The 12,779-nt window shown below is 31.9% G+C and overlaps 1 long non-coding RNA gene across 1 annotated transcript; it reads right to left on the bottom strand.

The window, feature by feature from the left end:
- Positions 1–7,574: 7,574 nt before the first annotated feature.
- Positions 7,575–9,082, bottom strand: LOC121760076. The gene is made up of 2 exons (XR_006041817.1): positions 8,720–9,082; positions 7,575–7,922 (listed from the first exon to the last, which is right to left on the bottom strand). It is a non-coding gene; the product is annotated as an uncharacterized LOC121760076 (long non-coding RNA).
- Between the last annotated feature and the right edge of the window lie 3,697 nt (positions 9,083–12,779).

The following is a 12,779-nucleotide window of genomic DNA, read 5'->3' as shown; positions in this document are numbered from 1 at the left end:
TTTGGAATAATACATGATTTTTTTTGTTTCTTTTCTTATTTTATTATACCTTATATGATTATATCCCAAGTCGATTATTGATATGACTTCATTTAATTGAAAAACTAATCTAAATAGAATAACAGTACTTCACTCCAGCCGTCGATAAAAAATAATTTCAGTTTACTATTTTAGAATATTAACAAAAATAGTCTCATTTTTAAATTAATGGAATATACCAAAATTTGACTAATTTTATGTTATTTAGTAATTTGATCCCATTAATATTTTCGAGTAACCGATGTGCAAAAATAATCTAATTTTTTAATAGGGAATTTCATCACTGCAACGCATTTCCCCCTTACGAAAGACATTAATTGAAAAAGTACAAAAGAAAAAAGAGCAAAGAAGAAGACTTTATTATTTTGTGAGACCTAATTAATAAACATCTACTAAGATTTCATTCATCATGTTGGCAAAAATACACCATTTGGGCCTCTTAATAACACAATTTATTCAACAAGACTAAAAGTTTGTTTTAATACCCACCAAAATGAAATTGCGTGCAGCCCATTTAACTTTAACCAAATGTAGTCTCATTATTCAGATTATCGGCCCAACTTCAAAAGTGTTTAGAGCATCCACAGTGGTGCGGATATCCCGACGGACTTCTCAAAAACACCTCATGTCACGTCATAAGGACCTCCCACTGCACTGCCACGTCATAATGACATCCCACTGCACAATGACGAACCTCCCCAAGGACATCCCGGTGGACATCCACAATAAAAAAAAACACAAATTCACCAAATTAAACAATTTACGGAATTAAAATTTCGACACGAATACGGACGGAGAAAGTGCAATGATAATTTGATTAATTAAAATGATAATTTGATTAATTAAAAAAAAGTACAGTTCAACAAAAAAAAATTAAACATATTACATTATAAATATCAACGTGCATCTCTCTTCGTCCATAGCTCTTCAATTATATCGTTCTGGAGTCGAATATGAGCTTGTCGTTAGCGCATGTCGGCAAATGCACGGACCGGCCTCTCCATGGGGTATCCCCATATGTACATTGGCGGTGGCCACGCCATGGCTTGGACCGGCAGTATCAACATCATCATTGGCCCAATCAGTCAGTGTTGGACCTTCATCTTCGACAATCATGTTGTGCATGATAATACATGCATATATGACATCAGCGATGTTGTCAATATACTACAGCTGTGATGGACCCTTCACTGCCGCCCATCGAGCCTGGAGCACACCAAATGCCCGCTCCACATTCTTGCGTGCTGCCTCCTGACGTCCCGCAAAATAGACCTTCTTTTCACCTGATGGGCATCTCATCGTCTTCACAAAGACGTGCCACATTGGGTATATCCCATCCGCCAAATAGTAGCACATATTGTGCTGGTTGCCGTTGGCGACGAAATTGACGGCCGGACCAACGCCCATGCACTGCTTGTTGAAAAGGGGCGACGACTAGAGGACGTTGATGTCGTTGTTCGATCCGGCTACTCCAAAATACGCATGCCAAATCCACAGCCGGTAGTCTGCTACCGCTTCAAGGACAATCGTGAGATTCTTGCTTTTGAAGTAGGTAGTGTACACCTTTTCCAGGCGACGGGGCAGTTCTTCTACTCCCAATGCATACAATCTATGCTGCCCAACATTCCCGGAAACCCATGCTGACTCCCGTGCATATCCATCAGAGCCTGACAGTCTTCGGGGGTAGGCTTCCGAAGATACTCATCCCCGAATATCTCCCTAACGCCCTCACAAAAATACTTCAGGCAATCGCAGGCAGTCGTCTCGTCGATGTGGAGGTACTCATCGAACATGTCGGCCGCACCTCCGTACTTCAGCTGCCTGATTGCGGCAGTGCACTTCGGTATGGGCGTATGACCGGGTTTACCAACCGCATCCTCCCTGAACCTGAAATACTCGTATCGACGCTCTAAGACGCTCACGATACGCATAAATAGCGGCCGATGCATCTTAAAACGTCGCCGGAATATGTTATCCCCAAACCGCGGCTCCAGAGCGAAGTAGTCCTCATACAACCGACGGTGTGCAGCGATGTGGTCCCGGGGTACTACAGCTCGGCGATGGATGGGTCGAGGTACCGCCGGCTGCTGCTGCTGCTGCAAGACCGCTTGTATCAGGCGATTTATCTCTCTGGACGTAACGGCCTGCGTAAGTCATCAGCACCCCCACCAGTATCATCCGCACCACTACCACTACCACCACCACTAGCCATTTTGGATATACTAATAGAAACGTAGAGAGAGAGAAACTCGTTAAAACAAGTGTTACGAATGAAATGAAATTCAACGAGCCGTATATATAGAGTTTTTTTAAAAAAATTTAAAAATCTGGACGTCCGTCGTGGCACCGCAATGCGGACGTCCCGACGGACGTCGCCGGAAAGCGGTGGATCGGCGGTGTCCGCAGCGGACGTCCGCATCCGTCCATCCCTCCCATGCCTAATGGCAGACGTCCCGCATAGACATCCGACACGCCGGTCGGACGTCCGCCGGGAAATCTACCATTGCGGATGCTCTTAACTTGAAAGTGAGTTTCTTAATTATTTGGGGGAATGTGATAATGGAAGTGGTGGGAAATCTTGGGACTTGTTTTCCTTTTTTAGATTGAATCAAAAAAATTAAAGTGACTTTAATGGTTCCAAATATCTTGATATATGGTTTAAATTAATAACTAATTCTCACCCGATAAGTTTAGTCTTTATATTCTCAAGGTGGTAGGTGAATTGTGATATTTATGATGCGGATGGCACATATAAGTATTACAAAACATTGAATTATTTATTTATTTGTCATACTCTCATATTAATGAAAAAAGATTAGGAGAAAAAGGATTAGGATGTAGAGTCTCCTATATCATGGTGAGAAATGTCGAATAATGCACTTTAGTGTTATGATTTAGTAGTTTATATTTATATACTTATATAGTTGGTTGTTTATGTGTTTTGTTTTTGTAGTGATTTCTTACTTTTAATTTGCTTGGCTATGTGTTTTATGAATGTCGCATTTGGTACTTTTCTTTCAATTTAGAGTTTTTATAAGAAAGGTTGTGATGTTTGTTGTCCTTTTTTTGTGTTTGTCCAATACTTTATTTCTATATGATTTTGACTATAGCGTTCACTTTAGTATATGATTATTTTGTAGGAGTAATTTTTATTGTTTGTTTTTATTTTGTAAAACTACTTTGCTAGTCACCATGTTTTTAATTAAGAATTTTGTAACATATTAAGAAAATATTGCCATGGACAAAAGCAAACACTGTCATAGTAAGTAGGGTATTTATAGGATTATTAGAGAGATTCCCTGCAAATCCACCTTATATTATCCCATATCTTCATCAATGGTTGGATCTCAAGACACCTGAAAGATTCTTGACCACTTGTCTCTATTTATATCTATATCACACACACACAAAAACACAATTAGTGGTGTTCATGTGCCTTCGTACAACTTTCTATAATTTGACTTGGAAATTTTGTTGCGTGTCTGATTTTGATATCAAATAGCATTCATTAATCAAGATTAAGTAATCATTCATACCCCACCCTTTGTGCAATCAACATATAATGTAGTGATTGTAATGGCTAAATAGTCTTAATTGTGTTGTGTTGTGTCGTGTCTATCATAAGTTTTTCTTTATTAATTTATAATTGTTCTTAATTAGAATATCAAACTCTATGTTAGGACGATTTAATGTTATATTTTTGGAACCAAATTTTGAATTAATAAATTTATACTAATTATTAAGAGATTTTGCTTGCAATTGATAATATTTACATAACAATTACACATTTCAGAACAGTAGTAGTTTTTATTAGATATATATATTATGTTCGTCCATAAATAATAGTTCTAATTTTTTATATTTTAGCTTTCTAATTTTAATAATTTTTTGAGGTAAGTCGCATTTTCTATTGACAAACATGCTCAGTTATTTTTTCTCAATATCTCTTTTCTATTTACTAATTTTATATTAAAATTTACAGAGTCCACAATCGCTACTTCAACACTATGTTAATAAGTTGACGAAATACTTTGACTATTAATTACAATATGTAGGATTATTAATTATATTATATCACTAGAGTTAGAACCTCAACCTTAAAGTAAGAGCTTTATTGGAGCTCTTGGCATAAAATAATTACCTAGGCTGATCCCTAACTTAAGGCGTAAATTGAGGGTTATATATTGAATTATAAAAGTGGTGGTAATTTTTAATTTAAAACATCGAAAAATGTGAATTTCTATGGTAAGGGAAGCGGGAAACATGGAACTATTATGTCTAATATTGATCATATAATATCTGAATTAGTCACAATAAGATGAAAATTAATCAGATTTTCAATAACTTGATTTTCCATAACCACAGTTTCAGCAGTATTTATTTATGGTGACGCCTATATGCGTGTCATTTTGTACGTGACACATTTGAATATATAATCATTGTCCTAACTCTTAAGATAATACTAGTATTATTGAAGGTAGTGTTCTTTTCCAAATATTATAGGTATTTTGGTTACATTAAATACTTTTCAGTTGCTTCAAAATGAGAAAACTAACACAAAAGTAGCATTGATTTTGTTTATAATCAACAACATATATAGTATGGATATGGAAGCCACTTTTATTGATTATATTTTACTTCATAAGTGAATCTCTATCTAATCAAGGAATTTAGAGTAAACAAAATATTATCAAATCTGTCACTAAATAAGGAATAATTAACTTTTTATAGTAACCATATATCCTGCGTATCCACTATATATATATGGTCCACAAATAATTATTGCTAAAACATTGGAAAATCAATCATCTATCTCTAGAGAAAAGACATTTAGTTTGAGTAATATGATTAATTAATAAAATAATCTAAGTTAATTCATTATTTACTTTGATATACATGCAGTATTGATTAATCCTTTAAATACTCAATTCTTTTTTTAAATTTATCATATCATACAAAATAGCACCTCATGTTACTAGTTATGATTATTTGAAGTCGCTATATATAATACCAAGATTAGTGACAAGATAATTAGTCTTATCCAATCACAACAAGTACAAATTGGTTTAAATAAGAAATAATGATGACCACGTGTAATATAAATGATGCAGGACCACTCCCAAGTCCCAATTGCGATTAGTACTAATACACCAGTATTATAAAATAATTAATAAAGTTAATGACACTATGCTCAATCAATGTGCATTAAAAAGATGAAAATAACAATTAGATAAGCATAAACAATTCAGGAATATTCGGGAAGATTCAATGTGATTAGCCACTAATCATCTTTAATTAAACCTCGGAATCTGGGATGTGATTAGCTGTTAAGCATGTAGCCGGTAAGTTGGGAGATGGGAAGCAAGAGCTAAGGCTGTCGGGATAAACATAACAGTGGATTAAATATTTATTACTTTAGTTAATCACGGATTAAGAGTTGAATAAATCCAAATTAAGTCCATTGAGAAACAAGTCATGCCCAATCAAAAGCAAAAAGGAATCATCTAGGCTCTCCTTTTTGCATTTTCAATGGGAAAAGATGGGCGATTAGTTGCCTAATTTGTCAGATTTTGGATAATCTCTCTTAGATTAGTTGCTAAGATATTGATTAAAAGAGGAAGCTTCGTTTTAAAGAGTGAATTATTGAAGAGTTTTGTCAATTTCACTTTCTAATTATAAGTAGTTTATTTTTACTTTCAATATTTATATACTATATTACAACTAGAAAAAAATACAATTAAGTAAAGTACTTACCCGTTATTTTTTAAATAACCACTTTAAATACCTAAAATGACCATTTGTGGGTTTTAGTTGAATTTTTTTTCAATGATTTATAATTTTCATTTATTTATTTATATATATATTTTCGTATAACCTCAATAAATGTCTAATCTGAGCATAAATTGAAAATTAACATATACTCCCTCTGTCCGCGAATATGAGTCCCGTTTTTGCATTTTAGTCCGTCCACGAATAGGAGTCACGTTTCATTTTACTATAAAAGGTAATAGGGTTTCACATTCTACTAACTCATTCTACTCACATTTCATTTAAAACTAATATTCAAATGAGACCTATATTCCACTAACTTTTTTCCACACTTTTCTTCACATTTCTTAAAACTCGTACCGCCAAGAAATGAGACTCATAGTAGCGAACATAGAGAGTATTAGTCATCTAGACTTAAATTAAAAGGATGATTCCCTCACCCCAGTGTGGAATAAATTACGATAAATCTCAGCTTGTTTTTCAAGGAAATGACCATGTTATCAGTGCGCACAAGGAGCCATCACAATGGAGGAAACTTCCACACTGCTGTTGCCGTGCCTGAGATGATATAAGATTTTAAAAAATGGTTTAATTGTTAAAGAAAATGCCATCTTTATATTTGCTCCATCTTAAGATATAGTCCAAATATTACTATAGGTTTAAGTTTTCTTAGCTCCAACTTCTAGTGTAAAACAAAAGCTATACACTAAATAAAGAATTGGCACCTTTGACTACATTCATCTGCTCTTCTCCTCGTAGTAAATCCCTAGAAATAATGCAGTCTTATCCCACTTTGATTATGATGCTTTCCATAAATATAGCTAGCTATATTGCTAAAAATGGAAATAAATAAATAAAGAGAAAAATAAAGTCATTTACGACATGAGAAATAGTCGGTAAAATGTCGACCTAGTCACAAAGAATTGTATTGAGCCCACATGTCATCTACCAAATATCATACCCCAAAATTTATTTTATTTATCGACTAGTAATAATGGAAAAAAGTTCATTTACATGTCATGCTACACAATATAATGTCTGTTGAAAGTATTATAACTTTTAAAGATTTATGGCCTAATTGTAAATGATTCTTGATATCTTTACTTAAGTAATTACGTTCAGGTTGAGTAAGATATAGTGATAGATTCGTGCTATACATATCTAATCATATTTACAAGTTTTTAATTGAGTTAATGGAAAATTAGTTCTGACACATGACACTGAGATAAGATATTTACCACTACTAGAATATAGTTGAAGTAGCTAAGTATAGTATATATTCAAATAATTTGAATATTTGTATATATACTGCGTATACTACATTTTAGTTACGGAGACCATCCTGAACTTCTAGATACTTGGTTAGATGTTCTGTTTGTGTTGTTGTTTTGGTTTTGTTTTTGTTTTTTTTTTTCATTTTATTTTGTTACAATAGACACTCTTGTTGTATTTACTGATCTTTGATGATTGCAAACTCACATGTAATATAAATATTTTTCTCTCTTATCAAAAAGAGTAGGTGCATTATCCCAACTTATAGGCCCCGTTTGTTTGTCAGGAAAGTAAAGTTGACATGGAAAATGAATACTGGGAAAATGATTCCTGATACTTAACATTCCAGTGTTTGGAAACTTGTCAAGATTTTAAATTTTATACTTATTTTAAATATTAAATTAAGAAGTGTAACAATCAATTATTATAAATATGAATTTATAATTTCTATTTAACAATAATCTAATAAATCAATAAAATATACTTATAAAATATAATATCAAATATTAGAATAGATATGAAAATAAGCAATGAATGATTCTTAAACATTCCATAACAAAATATATAAAAGTTAAGAATGGCAAAAAAAATACTAATTTCATCCTATTAATTCTATTAGTCATGCGCTCCAAACTTGATATCAAACCATCTGTACTTCTCATCATCCTTTTACGCTCTTGTACTTTTGAAGTTCCTTCACTCCGAGATGTAACTATTGAAGGTACACCATCTTCACCAAATTCTTCATCTACTTGATCGATATTTTGCTCTCTATCTAAGTCCTCGACCATATCTATCGGAGCTTCGAAATTTGGTACAACAGCTCTATCTGAGTTATCTTTCTAAGACGACCAGAGAAAGTATAAGTAAACATAATAATTGAACACCAACATCATACTATTAGATTCTCAAAGGTATTGCAACATATTTCATATGAAAAAGGTACTGATATCAGAAGACAAATATTCTGTGAGGTGATATTCTGTCTTATCTACATTTGTGAGGTGATATTCTGTTTTATCTACATTTTATCTACATTTATTCGCAGCTTGCAGTCTTGATTGATTGAGTATTTCCTTATGAATTTAGCTAATGCTAAGCAGTTCTGTAGCATATGTCAAATTTGGTAATATGATGTGTTGTTAATGAACTTAACATGAATAGTGTGAAATTAGATAGATGGGAAGAGGATGATATGTAACAGGACAACTAAGATGCAAACATAATTTTGTCATCTCACAATAGCAGTAAAATATTGTAGCGTACAAATACACACATGGGGATACCCTAATATTGTTATAGGACTCAAATTTTACCAAAATTCCATTTTATTCATCACACAAATTCTTTAGCATTCTTCATAGTTGGTTTTGGTGCCTCTATTTTATTAGAATCACACAAACAGATCAATTGCAAGAACTAATCAGATGCTGGAAATTACACGAACAAATCACATACATCAAAATTAGAAAACGAAAAAAAAAAGACTCCTAATAGTACAAAACTGTAGAATTTTATAAACTTGTTTAAATTGAAAAACAGAAATAAAATTCATGAAAAACTTTGGTTGAAGAAAGGATAACATAAACTACACTGATAAACAAATTATAAATTTGTTGATTTGAATCAAGCATCTTACCTTTTAATGGAGTTAATCACGAAATTGAAAGATCGAAATGAAGAAGAGAACTCGGTAGTGAGATATGAGAAGAGAAATTGGCAGAGATGAGATATAAAGAAGATAATTAAGCAAAAATATGGAGTAAAAGAATCGCCAGATTTGATTTGGAGAAGAGAAATCGGAAGAATTAAACGTGTAGAAGTTAGAGAGAACATATTTTTTGTGTATTTTGTCCGTATCTTTTAAAATCATCAAATCAGGGAAAAAGAATAACAGCTTTAGGGAATCAGAATCCCAAAATTTCCACTAACTTTTCCTAATTTTAGGAATCAAATTACATTCCTTATTTTCTTATTATTGAAACAAACAAAGGATTTTAGAATTCCATAAATCAGATTACTTTCATGTTAGAATCATGACAAACAAACGGGCCATAGGACTTTTTGAAGTTTGAATCTATTGATTCTTTGTTTCATTTCTTTTTTAATATTCATATATCTAATGAAAATTATCCACCACTATTTGGTTGAAGGTTCACTATCCAGTCTAGAGGGGCTGAATATGGTACAAAATTTCCATTTTTTTGAAAAATGCCATTTAGATTTTAGACAATGTCACATATCTCTTTCCCTAACTCACTCACACTTACCCTTTATTACCTACAATTTCAGGATTCATGAACTGAATTCTGGGCCTACTATATTCCAAAGTTATTTCCAAAATTAGGATTCTTCTCGAAGAGTATAAGCGAATACTTTCATTTGAAGAAGCAAATAGCGCCTACCATGCATGTGGAATTTACTTATAACAAACACGCAATATATATGTTACATAAAATCAAAAGCTAAAATATTGCATCCATACATCTTATTCATTTCTATGAAACAAAACAGTTTACTTGCTTACATGGAAAACTGCATGCCCCCTTTTTCTTGTATATCATGATCATGTGTCTAATTACTACATTATGCGATGTTTGTAAGTCTACATCACTTTTAAAATTTCATTAATTGGACTAGTTTGAAATTCCCATTGAGAGTTTGAAAGATTTGTTTGTTGCATTCAATTTCAACACGGGGTAGAATTAGTGACATCGTACGGGTGGGGTCGTCTTCTTGCATTCGTGCAACAGTTCAATTTATTAAAGTACTGTTGCATGAATGAAATTTATAGTACTAGTTGTGTAAGAAACTAAGACCACGTTTGGTGCATGGTTATACGATTTTAACATGCTCGGAGTTGTACAAGATGCAACAATGTAAGTATTGTATGAAATATAAGTATAACAAAGAATTATACTCGAGTATATCCTTCTTTGTTTTCTTTTTCATGCACACTTAGTACTTTATTTAATAAGCACACAACCTATAGCTAGGTCGTATCAACAAAGCTACCTCGAGTTAGAGAAAGGGATTTATTTGCTTTTGGTTTTGTTAGTGTTTAAATTTAATGCTCGTCCAATAAAACTCCGAGTGGAGTTTGGGATTCCTTTTATTAAGAAAAAAAACATAAAAACCAAAAAAGCTGCAATAAATTTCTTTTAATTATAACCAATATAACAATTTTATTGTGTATCGCTGAATATAAAAAATATACTACTAATAAACATCATTTCAAACAGCTTATCTTGTGTAACTTATCCAAAGAAAGCAACATGAGTATTAGAAATATGATTTGACTTACTTTAAAAGTCGAGTTTACTTTTAAAACAATATATCATATACAATACAAAAACAGTAATATTTGGATTAAAAGAATAGTGGCACCATATGAAATATATATATATATATATATATATATATATATTCTCTCTCTCTCTCACACACACACAAATAGTTTGCAAAATCAATTGATGGAAAATAAAATTAAAAAAAAAACTATTTGGTCAAACACGCATGTGTAAAAGATATTTAAATGTGTTAGCAAAGGATATGCAACAAGACAATTATCTCTATATTATATAAATGTGTTAACAAAGGATATGTTAATTATATTTATATGGGCATGATTAAGCGTGATTAGGTATAACTGGTGACGTCAGAGCTTACGCATTGATTTTTCGTCCTATTATCGTTAGCCAAGTCTTGTTGAGCTCGAGTCTTTTGCTCGATTCCTTTTTGTTTTTGTTTTTTCTTACAAAAAGCAAATTTAATAGTATTATACTTTATTCCAATCCTACCAACTCAAATGAGGTGTTTTTTGTTTAAGAGGAAATAACGTTATATTATGCCCACTAACTATTATCACGACTCCAATATTAACTATAGGAAGGTGCAACATATGCCAAAATTAAAACACAATATTAATTTATTTTTGTATTAAAATCTTAGAATATTTTTGCAAAAGTTTGACGGGCGTGAACCGTAAGTTTTACTATTTAAACAACCTAGTTTTATTGGTCAAAAATTTGGGAATGTTGCAATGGCAAAAAAAAAAAAATGTTATGCCTTTTGGGATTATGTATTCTTTTATTTACGAGAGCTAAACTGAAATTCTTATTCATTTGCTATTACTATTAGCAATAAATCGTTTTTCATGATATATTACGTTAACAAACAGTTAGAGATTAAACAACTCAAAATGAAATGCAAAGTGTCTATAAACATGTCACAAGCAATCTCATTTCCTTCATTTATTTATTAAATGATTGCTGAGTTTTCATCAATTTTTTGATTGTCGTATTATTTGATGTGTTATGAAAAGGCAAGTGAAGTAAGAAATGCTTCTGACTTATTCTCGAATTTTCTTTAAGACAGTATTTATATGTACTCCGTGGGCTTTCATCGTCAAGAAAAAAGATAGGGAGAAAATGAATTCCTCTTATTTTATTCCGTGCGCTTTACAAAAATTGAAATTAAGTAGGTCTAACGGTTGTATGAATGTTACCTAATATTAGAGTGGTTAAAGGTCTCAAATTCGAAATTGATTACCTCGCCAGTTCATCCACGGAGAACAATATCTATATTTGGATAGATATATAATTGTTTAGTGTAGAATAGTAGTCCCTCCGTCCACGATTAAGTGCCTCAAATTTCTTTTTTTCATCTGTCCATGATTAAATGTCTCATTTATTTTTACTACTTTTAGTAATAAATTTCACATTTCACTAACTTGTTGCACTTACATTTTATTATAAAAAATAATACTCCATACAAAATAGGATTCACATTGAATTAACTTTTTGTACCCAATTTTTGATACATTTTTTAAAATTCAAATGGAATAAATTTATGTCACTTAATAGTGGACAGAGAGAGTAATTAATTTGATGGAGTACTTAGGTTAGTTAGAATCCCCACTTTATCCAAAGATGTTGGGGCCGTTGGGCATAAGATGACAAATAACGTTGAGTCACAAAAATTAAGTTTTCATACACTAAATTGTTCGTTGTCATCCACTTGGCCTAATTTGAGGTATCTTAGTTGGGTCTTGTTGGTTGGTGAGAGAAATTAATCGAAAAATACACGTGTTAATGAAAAAAGTGTTTAAGAAACTAGCTAGTATGCTTATAAAGACAAATTCAAGTAGCAAATTAATTAAAAAAAACACAATATTGTTTTAATTAATTGAAATTAAATAACCGAAGTAAGATTTAAAGAATGATACTAGTAATTAAATGATACACAAAAATATTTTAATTTATAAAAGAAAGTAGCATACTTTGATTTGAGTGGATAACTTTTATTCACATGATGGCCAATCCCATTCTATTGCCTTCATTCAATGTGTTCTCCAAATATGGCGAAACGTACTATAATGGGATTCTTCAACAAAGGCGCAACTAGTTTTTATAGAAACAAATAGTAATGTTATTATTATGTATTTATTATAAAACATTTGTACGTAGTACTTATCGTTGGATAATATCTTTATCCAAATCCAAGTTTAAATCCATAATATGAACACTAATATCCAACGCGTGAGAGCTGGTCTCGCACAAAATTCACGTTTGTATAATTATAATTGGAGTAAATTGCAAGAGAAATTATGATATTTGATCAAATTTTGGTTTGTCGCTTACCGAAACTTTAAAAATTAGTCGAAAAAATTATGAAATTTAGATATGTTTACAGTCATC

The sequence above is a fragment of the Salvia splendens genome, chromosome 13 (assembly GCF_004379255.2).
Source record: "Salvia splendens isolate huo1 chromosome 13, SspV2, whole genome shotgun sequence".
NCBI lineage: Eukaryota > Viridiplantae > Streptophyta > Magnoliopsida > Lamiales > Lamiaceae > Salvia > Salvia splendens.
Note: the sequence above shows the minus strand (reverse complement) of the source record. Positions and strands in the feature narration are given on the sequence as shown.